Source organism: Convolutriloba macropyga, chromosome 8, assembly GCF_964194025.1.
Source record: "Convolutriloba macropyga chromosome 8, txConMacr16.3, whole genome shotgun sequence".
Lineage (NCBI taxonomy): Eukaryota > Metazoa > Xenacoelomorpha > Acoela > Convolutidae > Convolutriloba > Convolutriloba macropyga.
In genome coordinates, this window is record NC_134475.1 from 27,637,110 (window position 1) to 27,656,874 (window position 19,765).

Below are 19,765 nucleotides of genomic sequence, written 5' to 3' on the forward strand. Positions count from 1 at the left end.
GCCTTGAATCAAAAACACTGGAAAACAAATTATCAGTTGAAGCAGTCCAGGAAACAAACTTCTTACAGACGTGTTTGCCATCGGGTAAATAGATCAATTTGATTAGAGTGGCAATCAAAAATTGCTGTAAAAACACTGCACGTGGAGTGTGAAAATGCATTTTTTTAAAAACCGTTGAAATCAGATCTTGTGCTTTGATTTAGTAAAAAGATCTTCAAACAAAACTTTAGGTCACTGATTTGGATCTAAGACGCTAGCCAAAAAGTTTCGGACGGATTGCGCTCGAGCGTCGGGTTGGCTTTGGTTGTAAAACTAACTTAAGCTTATGAAGGGCGGACCAGCATCACCGGTTAGTTAAAAGGGCGGAGTTGTATGAGCGTGTGTAGAGGGTAGTGTGGTACGGATTTAGATGTTTTTGGCGTCGCGCGGAGGTTTCAATGCCTGTCAAGAACAAACAGGGAGAAAATTCTAAAAAAAACACACGTCGTCAATAGGCTTCAAATTTTTCAAACTCAGAACAGCAATTGATGACCATCAAGTTTGCAAACTTGAAAAGCGGCATCTCAAACAATCTTCGCCTCTTGTTCCGGCCCCACTTGTGGAGGGAGGAACTATATACTCAGCTGGTTTTTGTTCAGACAATTTTGGCCGATCGATATATTCATTGTAGAGAAATGTGAATGATATCATTAAAAAGCTCGTCCAACCTAGAATTCAAAATAGAAAAGATAGTTTTTTGAATTTCGTTTATTTGGACGAGTTATTGAGGATTGAAGTTTTCGGTGAACACGGGATATTTGGCATGGTTTTGTTCACTTTTAGTCTAATTCTTCAAATTAGGATTTTTTAAAATATTAATTCGAAATTACAGTTCACGCCACAAAATGAATGAACTTCGGGTTCCGAAAAGCATAAAAATCTAGTTCTGGTTTCATAGGGACGTTTACTATCAAAAAATGGACTCTACTTGAAGACTCTTCTTTTTGAAAACTTTTCATATTTTTTTGTTTTTTATGTCACCTAGATACTAGTCACTTTTCATATCGAGGTTCCGTGAATGACAAACCGGATTTAAATTCAAATGAAGCTCGAAGCTCAATGAACAATAATTCCGTTTTCGATGAATAGCTTATGTTTTTTTGGCGTCGACTCTGTGTTTTCGTAATTTTAAATGAAATTTTGATTTTCTTTTTGAGACTTTACCAAAATTTTGGAGTCCTATAGCAAGACTCGTTGACTAAAAGTGTATTAGGTTTTGTAATGAGAATTAACATAACGTATCTAGTGCTTTGAGTGAACAGCTAATGGCTCTTAAGTCTTTTAAAATGACTTTTCGAAAACAGATTTTAAACATTAACTGATCATAAACCTTTTTTCGTGAACTGTAAGTCATTCTCAGTAATGACAGGCACACTTCCTTTCTACTGCAACCAAAAAAAATCTGGTTAGCAGTTTCATCTTTAAGTATTGGTTATATGAGTGCAATGCGACAAGATTTCAAAATAAGTTCTTAAAAATGGAACTTGTCGTGGTATTGGGTCCTCTTGAAATCTTATCACATTATCCTGATATTAATAGCTCCTGTTGGCCTAGACAATACCTATGAATCATAGGCAAGGGTTTCAGAAAAAAAGTAATAGTTTAAATGGCTTCGACACTTTCTTCCCGCACTTTTCTACTAATTTTTTTCGTGTTTGCTTGTATTTGTTGTTGTGTTCATTTTTTAATAGCTTCCACTTTTCTCGATCAATTTTTTTTTTCGAGTTTGTTGTTTTTTGCCTGTTTTCCTTTTTTGTTTAGGTCAACGTAATATGCTAGCCGATCTCATTGGCTTGTATTGGAGGATTGATTGAATGATGTTACGCGAAGCAGCCAGTTCATAGCGCATAGTCTTAAAACTTCTGATAACACTTTTTCATTGATTTTTCATTTTTTCACTTTTTTTTTATCTTTTTGTCAACTTGTAACTTATTCTCCTCCTTGATTCCATAGTACCATCGAATTCCTTGTGTTTTAAAAATTAACATGTCTTCTGATAATGTGTTGTAACTGATGTTTTCTTTCTTGGAAAATATGCGTTTTCAAAGAGTTTCTTCACTGGTGTAATTGTGTTTCTTTTATCTTCGCGCAGCACATTCGCGCAACAACGGATCCCAATGACTTTCAAATGTGGTTACAACGAACTTGTCTATTCTTGCAATACAATTTTAGCTGAATTAACATGAACAAAAATTGGAACAAAACTAAAAAAAATACAGATAGTAGCCTATGATTTTAATAGGTATAGTAATTTGTGTTTTCGCAATGTTTGTAATTTCTTGTTCCTGATTTTTTGCAGTTTTGTCCTTCTTTAGTCCGTTCCTCTGGCTTAATCCGGCCAAAAAGAGATCTTGTTTGTTTCATATTGACTTTTTAGTAAATTTATTAAGAACTATTTCGTTGAAAGATTTTAATTTTTGAGATTTTTGAAATTACTTGGTTTAAAAAATGTTGATTGATTTTTGAATTTCGCCTCATTATTTCTTCTTTTTGTTGACTTTCTAGCTAGCTCATTATTGAATTTTTCCATCTGCTTTATAATTGAAAAAACTATATTTGTGTTGTTAAGGTTTTATCTGATTGCAATACGACATTGTTACTAGATGCTTTTAAATTTAGATATTAAACTTTTGCGGTTATTTTTTGCTTTCGTTTAATTTATTGTATGTTTTTGTTTTTTTTGTATTCTTTGTAGTTACTGGTGGATATTATTAGCGCTGTAAAGAGGCACTGCATTAAGTAATTCAGTTAGTAGTAGGTTCTGTAATGATTTTTTAAACTCAAACATCTATTTTTGTTATCTCTCCTTTTGGTTGAGAATTTAGTCAAAAATGTAGATGCGCTCGGGTCAAAAAATCATGTGCAAACGCATATTAACGAGCATCTTTGTTTGATTTGGTGAACATATGCGAAAAAACACAATTGAGAGATTTGTAAAAAAATTTTCTCCCTAACTTATATAACCATTTAGAACAAAAAAAAACGTTTAGCAACTTTTGGAGATCGAAATACAGAGTTGACTGGAAAAGGCTTTGAACAAATATAAAAACAAGAGATTGCTTTTTTAGTTGAAAATCATCCCGATAAATCCGACGACTCATCTTTGGTACAAAATAATACTGCAGCTGTAAGTACGCTCAACACTTTTGCTGAGAATGACTCAAGCTCATTCAGTGTAGCCAGTAATTTCTCGAGCGTCTCTTCAATTGGGTCTTCTAAAAACAGTGATTGAAACAAAACAAACAAAAACCAAAAAAAAACGAGAGTCGGAAAAAACGAGAATTCATAACAAACACAACAGCAGCGCCAGCTAACAAAATACCAAAGAACGATTACATTATCGTTCTTCTATGTGGGCTCGGTGTTGATAATTGTTGCCATGTCAACCTCGTTTTTCAACGTATATAGTGCTTTGAGGGAACAGCTAATGGCTCTTAAGTCTTTTAAAATGACTTTTCGAAAAGGATTTTCAAATTTAACCGATAATAATTTTTTTTTTCGTGAACTGTAAGTCATTCTCAGTAAAGACAGGCACCCTTCCTGTCTACTGCAACCAAAAAAAATCTGGTTAGCAGTTTCATCTTTAAGTATTGGTTATATGAGTGCAATGCGACAAGATTTCAAAATAAGTTCTTAAAAATGGAACTTGTCGTGGTATTGGGTCCTCTTGAAATCTTATCACATTATCCTGATATTAATAGCTCCTGTTGGCCTAGACAAGACCTATGAATCATAGACAAGGGTTTCAGAGAAAAACTAATAGTTTAAATGGCTTCGACACTTTCTTCCCGCACTTTTCTACTCATTTTTTTCGTGTTTGCATGTATTTGTTGTGTGTTCATTTTTGAATGGCTTCCACTTTTCTCGATCAATATTTTTTTCGAGTTTGTTGTTTTTTCCCTGTTTTCGTTTTTTGTTTAGGTCAACGTAATTTGCTAGCCGATCCCATTGGCTTGTTTTGGAGGATTGATTGAATGATGTTACGCGAAGCACTCAGTTCATAGCGCATAGTCTTGGAACTATTGATAACACTTTTTCAATGATTTTTCAATTTTTGCAGTTTTTGTTGATCTTTTTGTCAACTTATAAATTATTCTCCTCCTTGATCGCATAACCCATGGAATTTCTTGTATTTTAAAAATTAACATGTCTTCTGATAATGTGTCGTAACTGATGTTTTCTTTCGTTTTCAAAGAGTTTCATCACTGGTGTAATTGTGTTTCTTTTTTCTTCGCGCAGCGCATTCGCGTAATAACAGATCCCAATGACTTTCAAATAAGTCTACAATGAACTTCTCTATTTTTGCAATATAATTTTAGCCGAATAAGCATAAACAAAAATTGAAACGAAAATACAAAATATTCAGTTAGTAGCTAGTGATTTTAATGGCTATAGTAATTTGTGTTTTCGCAATGTTTGTAATTTCTTGTTTCTAATTTGTTGAGGTTTTTTCTTTTTTAGTCCGTTCCTCTGGCTTAATCGAGCCAACAACAGATCCTATTCGTTTCATATTGACTTTTTAGTAAATTTATTAAGAATTATTTCGTTGAAAAATTCTAATTTTTGAGATTTTTGAAATTAATTAATTTAAAAAAGGGCGATTGATTTTGAATTTTGCATCATTATTTTTTTCTTTTTGTTGATTGTCTACGTAGCTCATTATCATCTGCCTTATAGTTAAGAAAAACTTAATTTGTCTCGTTAAGGTTTTATCTGATTGCAATTCGACGTTGTTACTAGGTGCTTTTAAATTTAGATATTAAGTTTTTGCCGTCAAATTTTTGCTTTTGCTTATTTTGTTGTTTTTTTTTGTTTTTTTGTATTCTTTGTACTGGTAGATATCATAAGCGCTGTAATGAGGCACGGCATTAAGTAATTCAGTTAGTAGTTAGGTTCTGTAATGATTTTTTAAAACTCAAACAACTATTTTTGTTATCTCTTCTTTTGGTTGACAATTTAGTCAAAATTGTAGATGCGCTCGGGTCGGAACATCATGTGCGAACGCACATTAACGAGCATCCTTGTTTGATTTGGAGATCATATTTTTTGAAAAAAAAAAACAGCTGAGATTTGTAAAAAAAAATTTCCTCCCTAACTTATTTAACCATTTAGAATAAAAAACGTTTAGCAATTTTTTGAGATAAAGAAAACCGAGTTGACTGGGATAGGGTAAAACGTTTGAACAAATATAAAAAAATTAGATTGCTGTTTTCTAGATGAAAAGCATCCCGAAACGTCCGACGACACATCTTCGGTACAAAATAATACTGCAGCTGTCAGTACGCTCAACCCGTTTGCTGATAATGACTCAAGCTCACTTCAATCAATGAGTGTAGCCAGTGATTTCTCCAGCGTCTCATCAATTGGGTCTTCTGAAAACAGTGATCAACACAAAACAAACAAAAACAGAAAACAAACGTTGGAAAAAACGAGAATTTTCAACAAACACAACAGCAGCGCCAGCAAACAAAGTACCAAAAAACGATTACAGTATCGTTCTTCTATGTGGGCTTGGTGTTCATAATTGTTGCCCTTCCGACCTCGCTTTTCAACGCTGCTGCTTTCTGGTACCTCCTAATTATGGACAAAACTTCGGAAGTATTCGACATCGGGTTTTGGATCTCACAGACACTCTATGGTCTTGTATTTCTGATCAACCCGTGTCTGTATGCTTCCAGCAATTTGTACGTCAGAAAGAAGGTACGGAAAGTGATGAGACGATTAAGTGAATGGGTCTGTTGCTGTTGCAGGTTCCACAAATCAAACCTGCCAGATCTCGTTATCAATTTGGATACAAACGAAACTAACATAAGCAGCGCAGATAATCATTGACCGAAAAATACAACTTGCAGGGCAAAATTTAGGGTGTCACGCTCGTTTAGAACAGTTGATTTTTTAGATCATACAAATTGCTTGAACAAATAGTCTGTCCCATAAAGTTCAAATAACCGAACCTTTGAAAAATGTCAAAACATACAATTGAGCAATTATTTGGCCAATTAAACCCAATGCTTTTTCCTGTGGCCACATTTCATCAGCTTTTTCCCCATTTTTAATTTCAACTTTGACCTTTGAACTCGCTTACTCATTTGTAAAACGTTCACTTTAAACTCTTTATATATAAAATATGCAGACAGCATACAATTCTTTCAGAATTATAAAAACCAAATTTTACCATACACTAATCAGAGCTTAACAGCTTCGAGATCTTGCCAGGGCCGTTTTAACATCGCTAAAAACCACTAAAAAATTGTAGAATTGCGGAAAATGCTCCGAATGACTGAACGAATTGCAGTTTTTAGCACTGAACGCTGTGAAAATGAAATTTTCACAGCTAAAAACCGAACATCTTGCGTCAATTCACCGTTGAAAATTACTGTAAATCTTTATGAGGAGCATTTTTGTAAGATTTAAGGTGTTTAACAGTGATTTTTTAGCGCTACTCGTGAAATTGCTTTTCACCGCTTAAGCGGTGAAAATAACAATTTTCACGGTTTAAAACATCGATGCTTACAAAATTTTAACACATATGTTTTCCATAACCTGAAGTGAATCTGATTTAACTTCAAAAGAAACATCATAAAATTAAGTAACAGGTGGAGCAGTGAAAGTGGTCGGAGGTAAGCAGGAGATATTTCACCGTAAAAAGACACAGCGTAAGCTCAACGATGATGGCCATTTGCGGTATTTTTTCAGTTCAAAGATCTCGTTTTGCAATTTAGAAACTACGGTTGCAATTTTCGGTTGTTGTCATTATAGCTTGCATTTTTCAAAAAAAGCCCCCTCATGGTATATTTACCGTAATTGGTTGGAGTGGGGCAATTAGTCACATAGCTACAAAGCTGATGGGAGGGGGGCGAAATGGCAAAACATTTTTTTTTCAATATCTGTGCCCACAATTAAACATATAGCTATCGAAAGATCAAAAAAGTCAATTAGCAGAGTAAACTCTACAACAGCAAACAAAGTTAGAGCATACTTATGAGTTTCTTATCCGTTGATTTTGATTTCGAAGTGTTTATGCTTTCTTTACTTGCTAAGCTTTGCTAACCAAAACGTCGTTTGCTCCAAGCAGCGGCATAAGCATAGGTTACGCTACTCTGAATAACCAACTAAAGAATCTGACATTCATCGAAAACTACGCAGTGGTTCGGGATGCAAATCAAAGTGCAAAGTGACCTTGGTTGAGTCACGTAATATTGCTTTTAAACACACAATTTGTAGGTTTAAACACACAAATGCCCACAGTTTTTTTAATCTGACACTGTATGTAGAAAAATCCGGCATTGTAAAATGTCGCGATCCAGATCTAAAAAAAATGAAAATTGAATTTGTGTTTCAAGTTCTGGTGCACCTGTACCAAACTCCAATTGTAAATCAGTAGGGGGCGATTGCAAATGCAAGTCTGCCATGTAACTTATTTCGCGTGCTTTCTTGCTTGAAATTTGCTTCGTGCAAGCGTATATTAACGGCGCAAAAGACAAAATTCCAACAGTCATGGTGGAGCAGGAAGAAGAACGAAGATCTAGGGAGAGGTAGATGGTGGGTTTGAGCCCGTACTGAACTTTATTTTCGCACTGGGCCCAAGTCTGACCATTGTTAATTCACACTGAACGCAAGTCTGACAAGTAAAAAAGTGACATGAATCAGTCTATGATACAGTAATGATGAGCAATTGCAATTTATAATAGCCCAGTACTGAAATGCACTCGGAGTTAGATACGGGTACGCTTCAGCTTTGAACGCATTTTCAAAGCAAAATCAGCAATTTTCTTGAGTCGGAACTGTATTTGACTCAAGTAAATCTGGCGGTGTACAATCTGGCGCTCAGGATTTCTGGAATTTTAGAAGTTGCACAAGAGTGTTTCAATTTTTGGAGAAAAAACAGAGAAACGGATAAATTTTCTACCTGCTCAGTGCTAGATTTTGCTAATTGAATTAATTGGATACATAGCTGATAGATGCTTCGCTCAACCTACCAAACCATTCAAAACTTTGCTTCAATTTCTACTGCTCGCTTCAACTGTCACCTGGTAGCAGCATTAATTATCTATTTTGTATGGCTTTAGATTACTGTTAACATTTCTGCTCTGGTGCTTTCAAATAGTATTTATTAGTAGTTAGTATTAGCAATTATTAATAATATAGTTGAAACTTTTAGTAGTTAGCAACAATATAGTAGTTTATCTTTTTCGAGTTTATCTTTTTCGCGTTTCAAGCATTGATTGTCGGTTAAAAAGAAAACGAAACTTCCCAAAATGCTAATCTTCATAATAATGTCAAAACTCATAATGCTTATAACAAAGCTTCTAAAACGACGCTCACTGACAAAAAACAACACATACTCAAGCAAAACGCACATAATTGCGATAAATACTTTCTGAGACTGACAATGCTTCCTCAATTTTTGTTTCGGATAGGAACCGATTCAATCAGTTTCTTCAAAAAAAAGTTTGAACTTTCCAAAACCTAGAAAAGAGAAAAGGTTTGTGCTTCACCGTTATATATAAAAGCCGGCTCTTTTAATTGCGATTTTCTACGAAAAAAGTTACCAAAATCTCCGTAGAAATTTTCTATTAATTTTTGAAGAACTCTATTAATATTTTTATTAGAGGACTGCAAACTACTTGGATTTATCACACTATTTAGTCCATTATTAGAATGTGAAAAACTGGTCAAAAATATTGTATAGAACAAGCACAAAAATAAGATTGAAAATCAAGACGTGAATAAAAAAGCACTTAATAGACACAGTCGTACAAGGCGTTGGCATTTGCTTGCTTAAACTTAGGCAGGACAGCTTACAGGGCAAGAGCGTTGGTTTATCGGCAAAAAAGGTGTGGGTGTATGTGGGTGCATACAAGTAAAATAGCAACAACGCTGCAGTGCTATTACACTATTCAGTGCAACGCTTCTTGAAGAAAATCCAATTAAGTAAGAAATTAGCTACAATCATCGCAGCAAACAGCTCCACTCAACATATTTTGAACTGAAAAATAAAACTGCTACCATTTTAAATTGAAGTACAAAAATTTGTGAAAAAGTACAGAAAATTAATCGACCTAAAGTCTCAATTTTAGCAACAGCTTTGAACGAACTAAAGTTATAGTTGGAGAAATACTTGTGCATGATTGAATTGAATAGTGTATCGAGCGCAATGACTATTCACAGGAACATTTTTGGAAACCTCAGAGGAAAAGAGCTAATGAAAACTGCTCTGCTCTGAGTTTTTCAAAAAGCAAGAACTTCAGCAAAGAAGTGACTTCAAAATGTGTATTTATAATAAAGGAAAAAACAAAGAAATTTATAGCCAGGTAAAAAGAGTGACAACACGACTATTTTCATGTGGACAAACTTGTTTAGATTATCAAATTTTACGAGCATTAGAATCTCATTAAATTTCCAAAAAATTCTAGCTCTAAAAACAGAAATTGGATGCTTGATAAGAAAAGCATCTAATCTAACTACCATACTAAGTCCAGCTGGGATGAAAATACAATTGGTTTATTAGTTTTGTTTTTTAACTCTCTGCTACGTCTAAAAATACTTTTTGATGAAAAGTTTCTTGGTGGCTAAATTTAATGGGGCATCGCAAAACAACCAATGTTAATTTCCTTTTAAAATCTGATTTTTTTACAAACTTTGATTAAAATTTTTGGACTTTGAACAAAAAGTAAGGAAATGTTCAATCATTATTGAATTACACAGATATAATAACCTATTTTTCCCTCAAGAAAAATTTTTCCCCAGAAGAAGAATTTGGAAGCATAAACCCCAAAAGGAGCCAAATTAAACACTGGAAGTTAACAATATCACTCCAAAAATATATGAATGACAAGAATCCCGTACCGAACTCCAAGTATAAATCAGTACTGGGCAATTGTAAATGCAAGCCTCCCATTTAATATATATGATTTGCTCGCTTTCTTGCTTGAACTTTGCTTCTTTCAAGCGTATTTTAACGGCGCAAAAGACTACTTTTCAACAGTTATGGTGGCGCAGTAGGGAGAACAACCATCTAGGGAGAAGTAGATCGGTGGTACGATGTCCGTATGGAACTTTTTTTTCGCACTTGGCTTAGACTTGCCAAGTCTGACAAGTCTTAAATGTGTTATGATCATAGCTCTAAATCAGTATTGATACCTAGACTGGGAATTAGACTTGCCCAGTACTGATATTGACTTGGCGTTAAGTACGGGATATTACCCTTAACTGAAGTAGCCAAGTTTTGATCTGAACTTTTTCAATTTTTTTGTACACTTAGAATACTGCTCTTAGACGGTGGCAAAGTCATTAGAATACCATTAGAGCTATGTGCTGTTTTGTTAGATTACTGATGAACCTTACACATAGGTGACCTAAATAAAATAAATGTCGTGTACTGTAAAATAAAATACAACAACCCACTTTCAAGAAAAGTGCTACAAAACCATTTGCCGAAAAATGTGTCTTGCAGTTTTAATTAGGATTAAATTTTTCGTCCAAAAACTTCAGAATTTTACCCTCCTCAGCCATTGCCTCAAATCTAACAAATGCATAACTAATTAACAAACGAGTTATTATAATCTCCCCATAAGTTATACACCCCAACTAAGTTTAGCAATTATGCCAACACAATATATATCATGCACGCGAAATAGGACTCATCAGAAACACCCCACTAAGCTTTGGGGCGGGGGATAAAAGATTCGAAAAGAGTAGCATACCCTGATGGTGAACATAGGGTCGTAGCCTCCCGCTTCTGTAATACCAAAAGCCACAATTTATCCTTGAATTCGAGGAACTTCTTCGTTTCAGCATTAGCCAGGATGTGTTCATAACCATCGCTCGTCCTAAAGACTTTTGATTTAATAAAAAAAAACTAATATTTTTATTTAAATTTTGCAAACGGGGTTTTTCTTGCTATTCACATACTGGATTGAATTGAGCTATGATTCAGAATATTGAATGTATTGAAATCTTTAAACGTCCATTTACTACCAGTTCATTGAAGAAAAGAACAATGAGTTCAAAATAAATCGTCTCTTTTCAAATCGATTCGAAGCATTACACATTATGCCCTAAAAAACGAGTAAAGCAAAAAACTAAAGAGTCAACAACTCTTCTAGTTCAGCTATATGGAAAACCCAGGCAAACAGTGACTGGTGGTTAGTTCATACAAAACGGAAATTAATTGTTCTGCGTAGAAGGACAAAATTGGCCCTGTTAGTTGGGGTTGAGAGGGCTTACAAAATAGATTGCGGTCATTTTATGCAACACGGAGGCTTGATAATGTGAACGCATGATCTTCACATCCCTCTAATTTGGTCCCAACCAAACTTTGATCAATTTTTTGCAACTAGAGGACTGACGATGAACTTTTAAAAAATGAAAAGATTCGAGAAAACGAACACCCAATTTTTTGAAAACAGTGAGAGCAATCAAAAAGAACAGTGGCAATCTATAACCAAAACTGATACGAAATTATGCAAAAAAACTTTTAAATTCAACGCAGAGGTGGCGTCAAAGTCATTTAACCGTTAAAATTAACATGAAAACGTTTAGATCGCTAGATCCAAATATATTAGCAACAATCAGCAACTTATAATCCAGTAAACTAACACAATTCAACATTTTGGAACGTTCACATATTTCATGCAAAGACAGAAATTTCTTCTTGGAGATATCTTTGTTAAAAAGAATTCAAAAAATGCAAATATTAATCTTTATCAGGAAAAGACAAAAGAAACAGATAAAATTCATTGAGAAAAATCTCCAAACAAAACACAGAAAATAATCAACGATTTCAATTATAAATATTAGTCCGAAACAATATAATTGCAAATCCAAACAAAAATCTGAGAGCTGCATTTAGTCAATTGAATCAACGACAACAAAAATTGAAAAAAAAATCTGAGGAAAAAATCAAAAATCTCTGAGATGATAAATTTTGTATTAGTTCATTAAGACAGAGCAAATACAACTCTGAGCTACGGTAACAACTCAGCATAGACATTTACTCGAGACAAAAAATGCCAAATTTCAGATATAGGGGTTACCGACAGAATGTAAAAGTATCAGAAACAGTGGGCATCTTCCTACTTTTGGAAGTTGAAAATCAAATAAAAAATTGAAGTAGAAAAACGAGTGCCTTGCATTATTTTGGATCGCAGGTTAAGTAAAATAACATAAAATAGCCATTCTCTTGCCAAAATTAAAGAGTGGAAACAAAACTCGAAGGCCACAAAAATGTCAAAAGATTGTTGAAAACGGAAACATGAAACAAATTTTCATTTTGGTTTCAAATATCCAGCACCAATAATTAACTTAATTCTCAATAAGAAGAAATAAAGATTCTTGAGGTAATAAAAAATTCGTTTAAACAAAACAAAGAAAATAAAGAAAAACGATAACCGTAAATATTGGAAAAATATGTGTCAACTTTGCACTTGAAACGCATTATTTGGCTCTTGAAAAACATTATTATGAAATCCAAAGGTTACATATTGATGCAGAGTTGATCAAAAATTAATTATACAAAAAACCAAACTATAGGCAAAAAATGAGCCAAGTAGACGAAAAAAAACGGCTGAAAACTTGTATCTATATGCGTCATTCTCTCAAAAACACTTTTCGAAGTCAAAAAATTGTTCACTTAATGCAGCGAATGAACAAACAATTTCTTTCGCTTAGAAACAAATGTTCACACGGCAATATTACTCACTTCACTATAAGGTTAAAACACAGCGTAAACAAAGAGTAATTTTGGTTAAAGAAATATCAAGAAAACCAACACTTCTCCTCAAGTAGTAAAAAAACCCCACGAATACCACAAAATAGCTACCTTTAGCTTATAGTTTTGCAGCTAAAATACAGATCATCATTAATGCTCTTCGAGTCGTAAAAAGACATTAGTAACTAAGCTAATATGAAATTCCAATGTTCAAAAAAAGGTCAAAATTCAAGTAAGGAAAAGATTTGAATCAGCTAAAAAAACAGGTGGTATAACACGGGAAGCAGCTCAAAGAGCTGTGTGACATACACCGTAAACTTTTAACTAAACTTATCTAAATCGGAAATATATAAAAAAAACGACAACCAATAGCTATTTGAACCAAGATTGTTGTTAAAGTCAGACACAATCGTTACTATGGTCATGTGTGTAGGTGAGGGCTGATGAGGTCACGTAGGGTCTGGAATAAAGGTAGGGAGTAAGTAATTGGGGCGTAGATAGTTTAGGGGGGTAAGCAAGTGGGCTGTTTAGTAATTGGGGGGTTTGGTGGTAGGTGAGGCGGAGGGGGTTACTTAGTGGGGGCATGTAGTGGCGCAATGTAGGTAGTTTGGGGTAATTTCAGTTTAAATAGTGAGGGTTAATTAAAGTTATGGAAAGAAAACTCTTCAAAAAACTTTTGACTTTGAACTGCAGCAGTTTCTAGTTCCTATCTATTAGATATTAAGAAGCTGTTAAACTCCAAAATTCGAAAACAGAAGTCAATAGTTAATTAAACGAGAACGGTCAGACATAATGTTTAGCTTATAGTAAATGTTAAATGAGAAGTCAACGAATATTCAAGAAGAAAAGCACAAAATCGGTCAAGCTAAAGTTTTGCATAAAAACGAACAACAAGTTTACAATAATTGCTTCAAACTTCGTTCAAGAGCAATTGAACTTAATGGTTTGGGTTTCAATGAAGAAGGGTTTGGTTTCCTGCCAGATTCGTAAAAAGCAAACATAATTGCTTTTCTAACACTAAAATGTTGAGCAAACATTTAACCACCGATTGACTTTCAATTCCAAAATCATTCCCCTGAAAATTTGACAATCGGAAAGAAATTGCATCAGTTTACTAGAAAGCTGGAACGTGTAATGCTAGTTAAATGTGATCTCTACAGGATTTTATGAATCTGGTTATTCGATTACATCAAAATAAAGATGATGGGGGTCTTCCCCCCACAGCCCCGTTATTCCACATTTCCACATAATGTTGTTGTGGGCTGTAATGGGAAAGACCTGACGATCTTACACAACGCGTTCAAGGATTATAAACAAACAGGGATTGTATATTTTTTATCTTCAAGAGTAGATATACTTACACACAGTAGTAAGAGTATATTCTCAGCGCAGGGTCCTTAGTACTCTTGTAGTATCTGCTGAATGTGATGCCAGAACTGTCGCACTCACTGGTTCCCAAAGGCATATCTCCAAATATCTGGCTACAACAGAAATTCCCCGTCATGTTATGCAACCCCCTGTATTCTCGGAACCATCCCACCGTAAAACAACTCCCGCTTTTTAAGGAACAATCTGACCATCTACTATTGATATTCTGCATCTGTTAGAGGTTTGAGAGAACCTAATGTAAATTGTTCATAGTAAGCTTCACTGGTCTTGACCTGAAATTTATCAAAAACCCTAATAATTCCAGGTGGGGGTAAATACTGAACTAAATTACACGGTCCAGGACCCTTGTTAAAGTCGAGGCTAACTCTTTTCATAAGGCCAGTCAAATTCTTGTCATAGACAAAAATGAGCCAAACTAAAAAGTTCCGCCAACATCTGGTGCAATCTCGCGACCTTCTCCAACCTTACCCCATAGTTAGCCAATTTCTCGACATGTCTTTAATTTATTAGGAAATAAAAAACAAGAAATTTCTACGGTTGCGAGCGTAATTCCAGGAAATTTTTTATTGTCTGGCCAAATTCCAGGACGCGTTTTATTGTCTAGCTAAACTCGAGAACAGCTTTTTAAGCTCCAGCCGAAGTCGAGATCAAGCAATTTCTAGACAAACTCTTTTCATAACAAAAATCATCTATCCAGGACAGTATTTTCATGCCCGATATCGGTCGTGGACGGTATTTTAAAAAAAAATTCCAGGTCTAGACTAAGGTTGACACAGCTCGATGAAAAGCTATACTTAATCAACGTATATTCTGCTAGAGAGCTTACAACGCCCCCCCCCCCCGCTCCCCTTGGGGGGACGTAAAAATTATATGCCCACTACGGTGGGGTGGGGGAGGAGATTAAATCTAAATTTCTTGTAAATAAAACTAACGTCAGTAAAAATCCAGCTTTCTTCTTCCTGGTTCAGATTGAAGTATGACCCCATTCGTTGTGAGGAGTCATGGCCAGACCCGTTCTGTCGAATGGCAAATTGCTCTTGTCATAGGGGTTCTTCACATTCTCCTCTTCTGGTGTCACTGTACTCCCACTCACATCTGTCACTTTGAGAAGTGGGGGAATTGTTTCCTTTCCCAGGCAGATTATGACACAGTATAGTAACGTTTTAAAAGCAAAACCCATTCTTCAAAATGGAAAAGTTCGGTTACAGAATAAGATGGGCGCATTTATAAGTTGTTATTTTTAGGGATGAAAACATAGAAATTAGTGTTTCCGGAACATTTGAAATGTTGATGATTTACAAATTAGTCATTTTGATTCTGTTTGTACTATTTGTGTTTTTCGACTCATTCTGCTTCCTTACCTCTTTTGCGCAGTTTTAGAACTCAAAGCTCTGATGCAATGCTTTTAGCCTCACTTTCGTCGCAACGGGACTGTTGAAGATGCTGTTTTCTAACGGAGACTTAGAGATTTAAAAAAATATTATTTGATTTTGAAAAGATTTGGACGAAAAGAATTATAGGCCGCGTGGTATGAAAAACACCTTTTCTTTTAAAAAATTTAACCACCTCAGCATAAACGTAACCAGCACTTTTTTCCTCCAATGATCCAAAAAAATCCAAGGGCAACCCGAGGTCCTTAACAAGAGAATTTTTTTGGTGTCCAATTGGTTAGGTAGCACTGAAAGATCGAACAACACAATGTATTTCCGGCTCCGAAACAAATCTAACGGCAAACTTTTTTTTGGTTTTAACTCATCTTCAAACTTTTTAAAGGTGATTTTTTCATTTTTTTAGTACAGCAATCGCCAATATCCCCGAACATATAATTAAAGAGATTGACTATTACCTTAACACTCGTTAATAATCACAAAGGAAGTTTCATAATTTTGTTACTAGCGTGGTATTTTTCTTTTTGTTTATAGTGTTGTTAATGATTTTCCAGTTTTTATGTTCGTTTGTTCTATTGTTGAACAACTCTGCAACGACACTTTCCAAAAAGAGAGATAGCTTAGCTTCGACACCCTAAACAAAACTTTTGATCGGGCTTGGTTTCCTTTAGCCACCCTAGACGCGACCAAATGGTTATCTTGCAAGATTCTGGCAGAAAAATGGTTATCTTGTAAGATCTGCCAGAAAAAAGATATACAAGAAAGAGGGTCTAAGCATTAAAATAACCAAAAGAAAATTTTTATTGAAAAAGTGGAAAAACTTACTCTATTAACTATATTGCTCAGTTCACTGTGGGATTTTGTTATATAAAAAGTGATAAAATAAACTTTTATAAAGTTTTAAATATGCATGTGCTACAAACCGTATTGCTAAACGTACTCCTAAGGTAAACCTTCGTTTAAGTAAAGATGAGGTTAAAGATACCTTAACATTAGTTTAACTTGAGTCATAAAAAAGCATCCGGAGCGTTCCAGCTGATGATATATAATGTTTTAATCGACTTTTTGTTCTGTACATGAGACTTTTCTGTGAGTTAGTTCAGTGTGGATTATTAATAGTTAGCAAGGACACAAAAAAAACCAATTGCCAGTACTCGATTGAGAGAGAAGAAACCCATAGTCACCGCAATATAGTCAATCAAGCGTTTTGTGTTGCGATACTACAACGTTTCTCAATGATTGGAGTTGTACCTGGCGAAAGTCGTAAACGGTCACATTTCTCAACCTTCCAATCCCTTCTAAGCTCATCTTATAGTAGAACGGCACTCTTACTGAAGCCATCAAACAGTTTAAGAAAGAAAAATAGGGTTCAAAAATTTTTTGCCTTAAATTTTATTTTCTCTCGTGCCTAATCGGAAAATTTCATATCAAATTTACTGTCAATAACGTGTTTGAAAAACTCATTTCCGCAAGCAAAAAAGGTTCAATGATCGTTTCAACAGTTCTTTCGGTTCGCAACAAGTGTGAGTCTCTTGTTAAGCACTATAAAAGGTCATAAAAAAGCATCAGGAGTGTTCCAGCTGATGTTCAAGCACTATAAAAGGTCATCCGGAGACTTTTCTGTGAGTGCATTCAGTTTGCATTTTTAATAGTTAGCAAGGACACAAAAAACCCATTGCCAGTACTCGATTGAGAGAGAAGAAACACATAGTCACCGCAATATAGTCAATCAAGCGTTTTGTATTGCGATACTACAACGTTTCTCAATGATTAGAGTTGTACTTGGCGAAAATCATAAACGGTCACATTTCTCAATCTTCCAATCCCTTCTATGGTCATCTTATAGTAGAACGGCACTCCTACTGAAGCCATCACACAGTTTAAGAAACAAAAAATAGGGTTCAAAATTTTTTTGCCTTTAATTTAACTTTCTCTCGGGCCTAATCGTAAAGTTTCATATCAAATTTACTGTCAATAAAGTGTTTGAAAAACTCTTTTCTGCAAAAAAGGTTCAATGGTCGTTTCAGTAGTTCTTTCGGTTCGCAACAAGTGTGAGTCTCTTGTTAAGCACTATAAAAGGTCATAAAAAAGCATCCGGAGTGTTCCAGCTGATGATATATAATGTTTTAATCGACATTTTGTTCCGTACATTAGACTTTTCTGTGAGTCCATTCAGTTTGGATTATTAATAGTTAACAAGGACACATAAAACCAATTCTCACAACTCACTTGAGAGAGATGAAACACAGAGTCACCCCAATATAGTCAATCAAGCGTTTTGTGTTGCGATACTACAAGGTTTCTCAATGATTAGAGATGTACCTGGCGAAAATCGTAAACGGTCACATTTCTCAAACTTCCAATCGCCTCCAAACTCATCTTATAGTAGAACGGCACTCCTACTGAAACCATCACACAGTTTAAGAAAGAAAAATAGGGGTCAAAAATTTTTTGCCCTAAATTTAATTTTCTCTCGGGCCTAATCGGAAAGTTTCATATCAATTTTACTGTCAATAACGTGTTTGAAAGACTCGTTTCCGCAAAAAAGGTTCAATGATCGTTTCAATAGTTCTTTCTGTTCGCAACAAGTGTGAGTTTTTTGTTAAGCACTGTAAAAGGTCATAAAAAAGCATCCGGAGTGTTCCAGCTGATGATATATAAGGTTTTAATCGAAATTTTGTTCCGTACATGAGACTTTTCTGTGAGTCCATTCAGTTTGGATTATTAATAGTTAGCAAGGACACAAAAAACCAATTGTCAGGACTCGAATGAGAGAGAATAAACCCATAGTCACCGCAATATAGTCAATCAAGCGTTTTGTGTTGCGATACTACAACGTTTCTCAATGATTAGAGTTGTACCTGGCGAAAATCGTAAACGGTCATATTTCTCAACCTTCCAATCCCTTCTAAGCTCATCTTATAGTAGAACGTCACTCCTACTGAAGCCATCACACAGTTTAAGAAAGAAAAAAGGGTTCAAAAATTTTTTGCTTTAAATTTAATTTTCTCTCGGGCCTAATCGGAAAGTTTCATATCAAATTTACTGTCAATAACGTGTTTGAAAAACTCGTTTCGGCAAAAAAAGCTCAATGATTGTTTCAATAATTCGTTCTGTTCGCAACAAGTGTGAGTCTCTTGTTAAGTACCATAAAAGGTCATAAAAAAGCATCCAGAGTGTTCCAGCTGATGATATATAATGTTTTAATCGACATTTTGTTCGGTACATGAGACTTTTCTGTGAGTCCATTCAGTTTGGATTATTTATAGTTAGCAAGGACACAAAAAACCAATTGTCAGGACTTGATTGAGAGAGAAGAAACCCATAGTCACCGCAATATAGTCAATCAAGCGTTTTGTGTTGCGATACTACAACGTTTCTCAATGATTAGAGTTGTACCTGGCGAAAATCGTAAACGGTCACATTTCTCAACCTTCCAATCCCTTCTAAGCTCATCCTATAGTAGAACGGCACTTTTACTGAAGCCATCAAACAGTTTAAGAAAGAAAAATAGGGTTCAAAAATTTTTTGCTTAAATTTTATTTTCTCTCGGGCCTAATCGGAAAATTTCATATCAAATTTACTGTCAATAACGTGTTTGAAAAACTCGTTTCAGCAAAAAAAGTTCAATGATCGTTTCAATAGTTCTTTCTGTTCACAACAAGTGTGATTCACTTGTTAAGCGCTATAAAAGGTCATAAAAAAGCATCGGGAGCGTTCCAGCTGATGATATATAATGTTTTAATCGACTTTTTGTTCTGTACATGAGACTTTTCTGTCAGTCCATTCAGTTTGGATTATTAATAGTTAGCAAAAACACAAAAAACTAATTTTCAGTACTCCATTGAGAGAGATGAAACGCATAGTCACCGCAATATAGTCAATCAAGCGTTTTGTGTTGCGATACTACAAGGTTTCTCAATGATTAGAGTTTTACCTGGCGAAAATCGTAAACGGTCACATTTCTCAACCTTCCAATCGCTTCTAAGCTCATCTTATAGTAGAACGGCACTCCTGCTGAAACCATCACACAGTTTAAGAAAAAAAATAAGGGTCAAAAATTTCTTGCCTTAAATTTAATTTTCTCTCGGGCCTAATCGGAAAGTTTCATATCAAATTTGCTGTCAATAACGTGTTTGAAAAACTTGTTTCCGTAAAAAAGGTTCAATGATCGTTTCAATAGTTCTTTGTGTTCACAACAGGTGTGAGTCACTTGTTAAGCACTATAAAAGGTCAT